The sequence below is a fragment of the Notamacropus eugenii genome, chromosome 1 (genome assembly GCF_028372415.1).
Source record: "Notamacropus eugenii isolate mMacEug1 chromosome 1, mMacEug1.pri_v2, whole genome shotgun sequence".
In the NCBI taxonomy this organism is placed as follows: domain Eukaryota; kingdom Metazoa; phylum Chordata; class Mammalia; order Diprotodontia; family Macropodidae; genus Notamacropus; species Notamacropus eugenii.
This window is the reverse complement of record NC_092872.1, coordinates 200,426,517-200,438,023: the sequence shown is the minus strand read 5'-3', so window position 1 is coordinate 200,438,023 and position 11,507 is coordinate 200,426,517. Positions and strand designations below refer to the sequence as shown.

Genomic DNA, 11,507 nt, shown 5'->3' with positions numbered 1-11,507 from the left:
GTTAACTTATAGAGCATGTTATCATGGTCATTCCTTACAAGAATGAGTTAGAATGGGGCTGTTGAAGCCTCTTACAATTTTGAAATCCAATGATTCAGTTATTCTGGTCAATAAGACCCCAGTCAGTATGTTGAATGGTATAGTAAATATTATATCCCTTACTTGATTAGCATTCAAATCCTACGAGTTAGTAATAATACAAAATGTTCATTTATGCATTCAGCTGACTTTGAACAAATCAGAACAGAAAAGCACTTCTCATTGACCTAAGTATCAGGGAACATGCCAGACAAACATTTGTTCTGTTCATTCATTCAGAGTAAGAGTTCTTGGAGATCCATTATTAATGATGGAAACAAGAGATATATAGTAGTTGACGCTACCTTTCAAGAGTGTTTATTGCCACAGTTGAGGTGTAATAGGCTTTGGCCAGGCCCTGCTCTGATCTCTGCCAAGTCCTGATGGCAATACGTAGATCAAGACCAGGGTTTCTTAAACTTTTTCCACTTGTGACACCTTTTCATTTTTCAGCAATGTTGGTTAGTTGGTGTTTCATAGTCTGAGAGCATGCACAGGGCAAAGTGCACATGTGTTGTGTTCAGAACCAAGGCTATAGTAAAGTTGTATGATACAACACAGGCAAAAGCTGCCAGAAACATCTTGGATTCATTATGCATTTGATTTTTAATTAGTATTTGGTTGTCACGCGTTCAGAAACCTTTTACTGTTGCCAAATTTTTTGAGACTCCATAAGGGGTCATGACCCACAGTTTAAGAAGCTCTGATGTAGACATGATTTCTCCATGAACTTCTTTTTGAAAAATGTTTTGTTAACTGAAGTTCAATACAATTGGATTCCTATGCAATCTTACACATTTTATTTTATGCATTTGAAAGTATTATTCTGAGAAGGAATTCGTAAGTTTCACTAGGCAGCACAGAAATGTTAATAACCTCTGAATATGAGGAAGTACCCCAAGGGCAGTGGGTATGTTTAGAATTTAAGTAGGTGGAAGCCAGAATGTGTATCCTTCAATAAATACTTTTATCGTTGCAACTGTAATTTTTTCTTGTGTAGTCATTTGTAACACCTTATAATTCACACCCAAGCACTGATTAACTTGTCTGTCAGGGCAAGATAAGTGGAAATGTCTCAAAGACTTCTGAATGCTGAACAACACATCAGCAAGCTTATCAGATATGAGTTTAAAAAAAAAAAACAACCCTCTTAACCATATCAGAACGCTCGTTCTCTTTGCAAGTTTTGTTAAAAAGAAGTGCATTTTCTGAAGATATGGAAGGATTTCTAGTTACTGTACTTAGAAGGAAAATCACAATCACTCCTTTTAAAAAAAATCGCCCAAACACAAGGCAAAAGCAGCCAATGATTTTGCATCTTGGTATTAAATATGAGTAGTGTTTTCATCCTGGCTTCAAGTTTCAGTTAAATCAGGTTTCTACCTCTGGTTATTAGAATTTGATCAGTGTAAAAGCTCATTGAGATGGAAAAATTGTGATTTAATAAAAGATACTAAAATAAAGGGCTCTAAGTGGTCTTTCTATTGATGAGAATCTGCTAGGATAGATACTAACTACAGAATGCTTTAAACATTTAGAATTTAAATTTAAAAATTGAAATATCCCCCTGGATGGGGAGTCTACCAATGCTGCTTCATAATCATCCTCTTCAGGTAAAAAGACCTCAAAGGACTTATGCCTTGTGTCTTCCATCTCCTACTGGGACCAAAACATTCTCTGAAGAAGGTAAGGCTAGGCCAGGCACCTTCCATCTGCCCCAAAGCAATAACTTTCATCTGTTCCAGCATAAGGCTGCCAGTCCAATCTCCCAGCTCAGATATGGAGAACCTCCAGGGCAAAGAAGGGCAACCTGCTTCCTTTGATTTCAGACCTTCCATCACCCACTGCACCTGACCTTTGAGGGAAGAGGAAGAGGAAAGCTGGAGGGGAATGCGACTTCTTTCTCCTGCTGGGCAGGTTTGGTTTGTATCTTTAGCTGTATGCTTTCCTGTCTAATCTCCAGCCTTTGAAAAGAAGAGTAGTTGTGAAGTGGGACCTCCCATCTAATCCTCTGGCTTTGTGCCTCCCATCTCATTTTGCTCTTGCATCTAAACCAATTTCCAGCCTCTATTGAAAAGAGGAGTGGTGCCCTCCACTCAGTGATAAATATTCTCTTTAAAAATAACACCTCAAATCAAATTCTGGAATTTCAGAGACAACAAAATATCGAATGAGACATTCTTCCAACCCAAGACAACATAGGCAGTCAGAAAGAGAGATCTATGGTGGGGGCGGAGTCCAGAATGCAGAGTAAAAGCAGGGACTTCTCTGAGCTCTCCCCCAAAGCCCTCCAAATACCTGTAAAAAAATGTAAAAAAAATGTAAAAATTCTAGAGCTACAGAACCCACACAATGACAGAGTGAAACAAATCCCCAGCCCAAGACAACCTGGAAAGACTACAGGAAGAGTCTTTTGCATCAGGAAGAGAGTAGAGCACAGTTTGGCCTGGGTCAGGACAGATGGGCTGGAACAGGCCTCAGGGGACTGAAACATTGATAGTTGTGGCAGTTTCCAGGCTTTTCCACCCACAAACACCAAAAAGAGGAGTGGGAAAACTCCGTGAGACCTGGGTAAAATAGGAGTGCTCAGTCTATCCTGGTCAGGCCCCAGCCTCAGCGAGGTGGTGGGTGGCAGCAGTAGCAGTAGCAGCCACAGAGGCTGCCTCCAGAGCTCTGGATGGTGGGGAATGGTGGGGGATCAAGCAGCTGATAGATGGTGGGGGATCAAGCAGCTGATAAAAAATCCCTAAAGTCTAGGACAATATAGCCACCTCTAACCCCCACTGGAAGCAGAGTTCTACCTTAACAAAGAGTTAGAAAATCAAGTGTTTGGCTAGGAAGGTGAGTAAACATCGTAAAAGAGTTGTGAACTGATCCAACCATTCTGTAGAGCAATTTGGAACTCTGCCCAAAGAGCTAAAAAACTGTGCAAACCCTTTGATCCAGCAATACCACCACTAGGTCTCTATCCCAAACAGATCATAACAAAAGGGGAAAGGACCCACATGTACAAAAATATTTATAGCAGCTCTTTTTGTGCTGGTGAAGAATTGGAAATTGGGGGGATGCTCATCAATTAAGGAATGGCTACATAATTGTGGTATATGATTGTAAAGGAATATTATTGTGCTATAAGAAATTGCAGCCAGGTTGATTTTGGAAAGACCTGGAAAGGTTTACATGAGCTGATGCAGAGTAAAGGGAGCAGAGCAAGGAGGACACTATACGCAGTAACAGCAAAACTGTAGGATGAAAAACTGTGAATGTCTTAGTTATTCTCAGCAATACAATGATCCAAGACATTGCCAAAAGACTACTGATGAAGCATGCTAGCCACCTCCAGAGAAAGCGCTGATATTGTTTGAATACAGACTGAAACATGCTATTTTTCATTTTCTTTCTTTTTCTTTTATTCAAGTCTTCTTGTACAAAATGACTAGTATGAAGATGCTTTACATGATTGCACATGTGTAACCTATATCTGATTACTTATCATCCCAAGGAGGGAGAGAGGGAAAGAGGGATAAAATTTGGAACTCAAACTTTAAAAAAATTAAAAATTGGTTCAGCATGTAATTGAGGGAAAAATAAAATTTATTTTTAAAGAGCTGCACAAAGAGCTTTTACAGTGGAGGAGAAAATGAGGAGGTACAAACAACATTTGGACTAAATTTGTTCAAAATGGGAAAATATATATATATAACAGTCTATCTTACTCAATAAGAAAGTAAGAGGGGAAGGAAATCAGAAAAGGGGGAGATAATAAAAGGGAGGGCAGATAAAAGAAAGTGGTCAGAAGTAAAACAAACTTTAGAGGAGGATAAAAAAGAAGAGATGGTAAATTTGATGGAGGAAGAAGCATAGTTATTAATCATAACTGTCAATGTGAATGTGATGAATTTGTCCATAAAATGGAAGCAGATTGCAGAATGGGTTAGAAACTGGAATCCAACACATGTGGCTTACAAAAAACACACTTAAACAGACACACACGTTAAAATAAGAGGATGGAGCAAAATCTATTATGCTTCAGCTGAAGTAAAAAAGGCAGAGGTAGCAATCATGATCTTGGACAAAGCAAAAGCAAACATAGACCTAATTAAGTGGCATAAGCAGGGAAACAATATTTTGCTGAAAGGAATTATAAACAATGAAGTAATATCAATAGTAAGCATATATGCACCAGATGGTCTAGCATCCAAATTCTTAAAGAAAAGGTAAATAAACTACAGGAGGAAATAAACAGTAAAACCCTACTAGTGGGAGACTTCAATTTTTCTCTCTCAGAGATAGATAAATCTAACCATAAAATAAATAAGAAAGCAGTCAAGGAAAGAAATTGAATCTTTAAAAAGTTAAATACAATAAACCTCTGGAGAAAAGTGAATAGGAATAGAAAGGAGTGCAACCTTTTCTCAGTTTTACATTGGCACCTTCACAAAAATTGACCATGTATTAGGGCATAAAAACTTACAACCAAGTACAAAAGAGCAGAAATAGTAAATGCATCCCTTTCACATCATAATACAATAAAATTACCTCTAATAGAAGGTCACCAAAACATAGATTAAAAGCTAATTAAAAACAAAATAATCTAATCCTAAAGAATGAGTGGGTCAAAGAACAAAGTGTAGAGATAATAATTTCATTAAAGAAAATTACAACGAGACAACATTTCAAAATTTTTGGGGTGCACCCAAAGAAATACTTAGGGGGAATTTATATCTCTAGAGAAAGAGCAGATCACTGAATTGGGCATGCAACAAAAATATTAGAAAAACAATAAATTTAAAATGCCCAATTAACCACCAAATTAGAAATCCAAAACACTGGGATTAATAAAATTGGAAGTAAGAACGCTATTGAACTAATAAATAAATAAAATTAGAAGCTGGTTTTATTTTTATTAAGTAGATAAACCATTATTTTATTATTATATTATATATTATTATATTATAATATTATTTTATTAACCAAATCATTGGTTAATTTGATTAAAAAAAGAAAGAAGAAAACCAAATTACATCAAAAATGAAAAGGGTGACTGCACCACCCATGAAGATGAATAAAACAATTAGGAGCTATTTTTCCCATTTATCTGCCAGTAAAACCAACAATCTAAGTGAAATGATGAATATTTGCCAAAATATATAAATCGCCTAGATTAACAAAAAGTGAAATAAAGTACTTGAATAATCCTATCTTAGAAAAAGAAATTGAACAAGCCATCAATGAGCTCCCTGAGAAACAATCCCTAGGACCAGATGTATTCACAAGTGAATCCTGCCAAACAATTAATCACAATACTCATAAACTATTTGGAAAAATGGGCAAAGAAGGAATCCTGAATGTGAAAGAATAAAAACAGAGAAAGAAAACTATAGACCAATTTCCTTAATGAATACCAAGGTAAAAATTTTAAATAAAATTACTAGTAAGGTGATTATGGCAATACATCACAAAGATCATATACTATGCCCAGGTGAGATTTATATCAGAAATGCAGGGCTGATTCAATATTAGGAAAATTATCAGCATAATTGACCATATCAATAAAAATAACAACAAAAATCTTAGGATTATATCAATAGATGCAGAAAAAGCCTTTGACAAAATACCATACCCATTCCTATTTAAAAACACTTAAAAGCATAGGAATCAATGGAGCCTTTGTTAAAATGATAAGTAGTATCTATCTAAAACCCATAGTAAGCATTATCTGTAATGGGGATACACTTGAAGCCTTCTCAATAAAATAAGGAGTGAAACAAGTATGTCCATTATCACAACTACTATTTAATAGTGTATTAGAATTGCTAGCTAAAGCTATAGACAAAGGGAAAATGAAGGAATGAAAATAGGTAATGAGGAAACAAAAGTATCATTCTTTGTGGATGATAGGATAATATATTTGTAGAATCAATTAAAAAAACTAGTCTAGATAATTAACAACTTCAGCAAAGTTTCAGGATATAAAAGAAACCCACATAAATTATCAACATTTCTATACGACCAACAAAACCCAGCAGGAAGAGAAAGAACGAAATTTCATTTAAAATAGCTGGAGATAATATAAAATACTTGGGAGTTTTCCTGCCAAGATAAACCCAGGGATTATAAGAACACAATTACAAAACATTTTTCTCTCAAATAATTGCTCATGGGTAGGCCAATCCAATTTAATAAAAATGATAATTCTTTCTAAGTTAATTTACTTATTCAGTGCTATACCAATCAAACTACCAAAGAGTTATTTTATAGAGCTAGAAAAAGAAAGTAACAGAATTTATCTGGAAGAACAAAAGGTCAACAATATCAAGGAAATCAATGAAAAAAACATAGCCTCACAGTCCCAGATTTCAAACTGTATTATAAAGTGGTAATCGTCAAAACTATCTGTTACTGGCTAAGAAATAGAAACGTGGATCAGTGGAATAAATTATGTACACAGCACGCAGCAGAAAATAACCGTAGTAATCTAGTGTTTGATAAACCCAAAGATCCAAGTTTTGGGAGTAAAAACTCAACCTTTGACAAAAATTGTTGGGAAAACTGGAAAGCAGTTCAGCAAAAAAGGCACAGATCAACATTTCACATCATATACCAAGATAAGGGCATATTGGATAAATGATTTAGACACAGAGAGGGATATCATCGGTAAATTAAGGGAGCGTGGAAAAATGTAACTGTCAGACCTATGAATAAGGTAAGAGTTGGTGTCTAAACAGGAAATGGAATTATAGGAAGCAAAATAGATCATTCTGATTACATGAAATTAAAAGTTTTGCACAAACAAAACCAATGCAACAAAAACTAAAAGGAAAACAGAAAACGGGGGGGGGGGAATTTTGCAGCCAATTTTTCTAACAAAGGCCTCATTTCTCAAATATATAGGGAACTATATATGAAAATAAGAGCCACTCCCCAGTTGATAAATGTTCAAAATATATAAACAGCTAGTTTTCAGAAAAAATCAAATGTACCCTATGTCACATTAAAAACTGCTTTAGCTCCTACATCAGGACCCACCTTATCACTTGAAACTCTACCTAGACTTTCTCTCCCAGCCCAGCCATGTCCTCTACCTCTTCACCAAGGTTAATCGCATCCCCTTCGAGGTGCAGAGTATGGAGCTGTTCCAGGGGCAGCACATGACTGATGATTTTGCCAAAGTGAGCAGACTGAAGAGAGTGCCAGTCATGAAAGATGGAGATTTCACCTTGGTGGGAAGTGTGGCCATCCTGCACTACTTGAGTCAGAAATATAAGACCCCAGATCACTGGTTTCCTCCACACCTGTAGGCCCGGGGAAAGGGTTGAAGAATACCTGTACTGGCATGCTGATTCCATTCGAGGCACATTTAGCTCAGTGCTATGGATTTGGGTGCTGGGCCCTCTCATTGATGTCCATATCCCCAAGGAGAAAGTGGACAGGAACATAGCCTTCACAACAAAACTCCTACATCTGGAGCAGAGATTCCTGCAGGACAAGCCCTTCCTCACTGGTGACCAGATCTCTATGGCTGATCTGATGGCACTGGAGGAGCTGATGCATACCTTCTATGCTGGTTTTGATGTATGCGAGGGATGGCCCAAGTTGGCAGCTTGGTGTGGACACATGGAGGCCACTTTGGGGGAGAAACTATGCCAAGAAACCCAGGAAGCCATCCCTAAACTCTGTGCAGAGCCCAAGACTTTGAAGGACATGCCCTTGGTCACTCAGGATTAGATGAGGTTACATCTTTCAAAGATGCCCTAATGTAAGATCTTGGACCTTGGCCCTCAGACAACAGACTCTGACAGAAGAACTTTTTCCAGCACTTCATTCCACTTCCCAACTATTTCCAAACTATATGCCCATGTCCTCCACCCCTTCTCATGACCTAGCTCCCCTTTATTTTGTATCCTTCTCCTCCACCCCCCAAAAGAATGTCAGAGCTCTTTGATAGCTTGGATGGTCCTTTTGCTCATTTTTTTATGCCAAGCATTTGGCACAGTGCCAGATGTATAGTAGCAACTGAATAAATGCTTTTTCATTCAAAAAAAACTGCTCTAAATCACCTCTAATTAGAAAATGGAAATTGAAACAACTCTAGGATACCTTCTCATACTTATCAGATTGTCAAACATGACACAAATGGAAAATGAAAATGCTAGAGTGGATTTGGAAAAAATGGAGACACTAATACTCTGTTGGTGGAATTCTGAACTAGTCCAACCATTCTGGAGGGAAATTTGGGACTATTACTATAAAGAGTAATAAAACGGTACATACCCTTTGATCCAGCAATACTACTATTAGGTCTGTATCCCAAAGACATCAAAAGAAAGAAAGAAAGAAAAAATCTATTTTTATAGCAGCTCTTTTTGTTTTGGAAAAGAATTGGAAATCAAGGGGATGCCCATGAATTGGGGAATGACTGAAAAATATATGGTATATGGTTATGATAGAATACTATTATACTATAAGAAATGACAATCAGAATGGTTTTAGAAAAACCTGAGAAGACTTACATGAACTGATACAAAGTGAAATATGCAGAAGAGAACTTTGTACAGAGTAACAACAATACTGTAATGATGATCAGCTTTAAAAGACTTAGCTACTCTGGTCAAGCCAGTGAGTGAAGACAATTAATTCCAAAGGACCCACCATGAAAAATGCTATCCACCTCCAGAGAGAGAACTGATAAACTCTGAATGAAGATTGAAGTGTACTTTTTCAACTTTTTTTTTATTTGCTTCAATATCCTCCTCTGAAGATGAACCTATGTCTTCTCTGTTCCCATAACAGCTTTCTATAGTTGAATTCTTTCTCTTTCGCCTGTGCATTTTTTGTGGTGATAGCTTAATTTTTGAAATCAACTCTAGCCCTGGGGTATGTGGGGATGATACCTCTTGCTTCACATCTTCAGTTCTCCCCTCTAGCCTGGAACCAAAGCCAAACTTCCAACTTCCTGTAAGTGCCCACAGCCAGAGGCTTTCTGTCCCACTGCTTCTGCACTCACCAGGCCTGTGCTGGTTCCTACTCGTCCCTCAGCTCTCTGCAGCACAGCTGGGTTTGGCATTCCTTGTCAGCAGAGGTTCCCTCAATGTTCCCTGGCTCAGACACTCAACTCTCCTTGCTGTGCAGGGGATAAAGGTTCCTGTGGCTGGGGCCAAGGTAACCTCTCAAACCAAATAACCCCAGGGCTTGCCGATTGTTGTTAAAGTGGACCCTAGCCTGGAGGCGTTTTCTCTTCATGAAGACCAAACCTTTTCCTGGGATTTTTCTTCTGATCTCAAATTGTCCCAGGAAGACCCCTGCAGTGCCCCTATTCTTATTTATTTTTACCTTTATTTTGTTGGTCTTAAAATGCTATTTTATCTCTTTTGTGTGGGAAATCTTGAGGGCTTGAAATTTTCTGATCTACTCTGCCAACTTCCTAGAATCCTCTCTCTTTATTTTTATTATTTTATTTTGTTTGAGTTTTCTTTTGCAACACAGCTAATATGGAAATGCTGTGCATGCCCTCACATGCATAATTAAAATCAAATTTCTTGCCTTATTAAGGAGGGATAAGGAAGGCAAGAAGGAGGGAGAAAATTTGGAACTCGAATTTTTTTAAATGCAATTCATATTTATGTAGCATTGCACATTTTATAATATACTTTTTGTCATAGCAATCCTGTGAGTTATGTGTGTGTATGTATTGTATATATGTGATGGCAAACAAAATAGGATTTTTGGCTGTTTTCGTTTTAGTATAATCAAGTGCTTCTGACTGAATCTTGCCTTTATCAATCAAGAGTCTACTAGGAATAAAGCACAAAAACAAGGGTTTCTTTAACTAGAAGCAGCATATGTATTATATCGTTTATTTTAATGTGATTAAAGATCTTCCCCACCCATCAATGGGTCTTCCCATTAAGGGGAGTTTGAAGATTTGTGGGAAGGTCCACTCCTTTTATTAAAAAAGGCATAAATACTTTGGGGCTTACTGGAAGTGTTTGGTCAGAAGAGGACTCTGGAAAGCCACTAAGGAGCACCCCTGCCGCTTTCCATTTGAAAACCCAGACATCAAGGATTCCCTCTCTAGTAACTATGGTCAGACAGTTGGACCTGTCTGTTAATGGTCAGGCAGAGGAAGCCATGCCTCTTGATTGTTGATTTCTCTGTATTTTTTTTGACGTTCAGAGTCCTGACTCCCCTGAACTAGGTGAATGATATATGTGCTTGGTTAAAGGAATGATACATATGTTTGATTAAAGTTATTGCTGACCCCTCAAAAGTTGCCTTTCCTTTTATGAATGCAGATCTAAGAACCTGTGGTAGCAGATCCCCCTCTATATGTTGGGGTACTTACTGATACAATATATTATCACCCTCATTTTGCGCATGTGGAAAGTGACATTAAGTCTCTTGACCAAGATCATACAGTTGGTAAGTTGCAGAGCAGAGATTTGTGTCTGTGTGAGAGTGCACGTGTGCATGTAGGGGTGCGTCTGGCTCTCCCTCATAGGTTCGACTATCATTGCTCTTTGTTTCCAATGACTAATTTTAAAGACTTTTTCTTGGATATTCCTAAAGGATACTATGCCGTTCAGGTAACATATATACCTTTCCAAATTTTAAAAGTCATAGAATTAAACAGACATCTCTTGAAGACATTAATAGACTTAATTGGGAAAATCCATTCCTCAAAGACTGGCCACATGAAGTGCTTTGAACTCAGTTCTGTCCCTTATAGCCCTACCAGCAGAGAAGAAGATGAAGAAAGAATGAAGAGAGGAGCATTAAGAAATGATTGAATGGGACTTTTATATCCCTTGCATCAAAAGCAGACACACCATCATGAGGAACCTAAAAATGTCCAGTGTGTTAAATATGTAATTGATGATTTATTAAAGTATAGAATGAGACATAAATTTTTGTACATGGCTACCTTGTGGCTTTATTTGTTTGGCTATGATTAGTTTATAAGGGTTTTGCTTATCTTTTTTTTTCAATAAATGGGATCTGGAAGGAAAGAAAATTAATGCTTGTTCATTCAAATAAAATAAAGAGTACAAAAAAGTTTTTAAATAATTATTAATAAATAAATAATTTAAATAATTGAGCTGGGTTTGCCTTCTAAATCACATCCTACTTATTTTGGTATTTTGCTAGAGTCAGCATTGTGTAGTGGAAAGAACTCTGGAAATGGAGGCAAAGGATTCAAATTTGAATCCCAGTCCTATATTTTAATAGTTGTGTGACCTTGGCCATGTCATTTAGCTTCTCTAGTCATCCTCTTCTTCTGAAAAATGAGGGAGTTAGACTTGGCTACCTCTAATGCCACTTCCAGTTCTAAATTTCATGAGATTTGAGAGTAAAATAAATCCTTAGAAAGCCAAAGTAGGAAAGGGACATTGATTTGAGGATGGAAGGGACATTAGAAATCAGTTAGT

General features: G+C 37.2%; 1 pseudogene; it reads left to right on the top strand.

Annotated features, from left to right (window-relative positions):
• The first annotated feature begins 6,775 nt into the window (after positions 1 to 6,775).
• Positions 6,776 to 7,836, top strand: LOC140510885 (glutathione S-transferase theta-2 pseudogene; annotated as a pseudogene).
• The last annotated feature ends 3,671 nt before the right edge of the window (positions 7,837 to 11,507 follow it).